This window comes from Austrofundulus limnaeus, unplaced genomic scaffold (assembly GCF_001266775.1).
Source record: "Austrofundulus limnaeus strain Quisiro unplaced genomic scaffold, Austrofundulus_limnaeus-1.0 Scaffold1796, whole genome shotgun sequence".
Lineage (NCBI taxonomy): Eukaryota > Metazoa > Chordata > Actinopteri > Cyprinodontiformes > Rivulidae > Austrofundulus > Austrofundulus limnaeus.
Window position 1 is genome coordinate 36,855 of NW_013954198.1, and position 488 is coordinate 37,342.

Below are 488 nucleotides of genomic sequence, written 5' to 3' on the forward strand. Positions count from 1 at the left end.
GGTTTATTTTAATACAAATGAAAACTGAATTTCAACATAAAATTTATTTATTTATTAAGTATCGGATTGAATTTCACAGAATAAAATGAATATTAAAACAAACTGAAAAAAACTGATCAAAAATAATAAACTGACCCAACAGCATCAGGTTCTGAGTCTTAAACAGATACTGTGCAAAAATCTTAAACCAGCCTTTTTTAATTTTAGTTCTTTAGAAAAAAGCAAACAGATCATGCTGTTTATCAACTTGTGAAACAAAAAGTATCAATGAATAGATTTGTTTGTAAGAAAAGCTTTATTTTGAACTTTGTCACAGATGTTTTTGTTCATTTAGAACAACCCAAGTTCCAGTAAGAGGCTCAGATCAGCCTCCATGTTAAAGCTCACAGTGCAGAGATGGAGTTATGGTGGTTCTGATGCAGCAGTAAAATCAGCTGTGTGTCTCCACAGAGTTTCAGACAGACATTATCTGACAGTCAGGAGTTCTT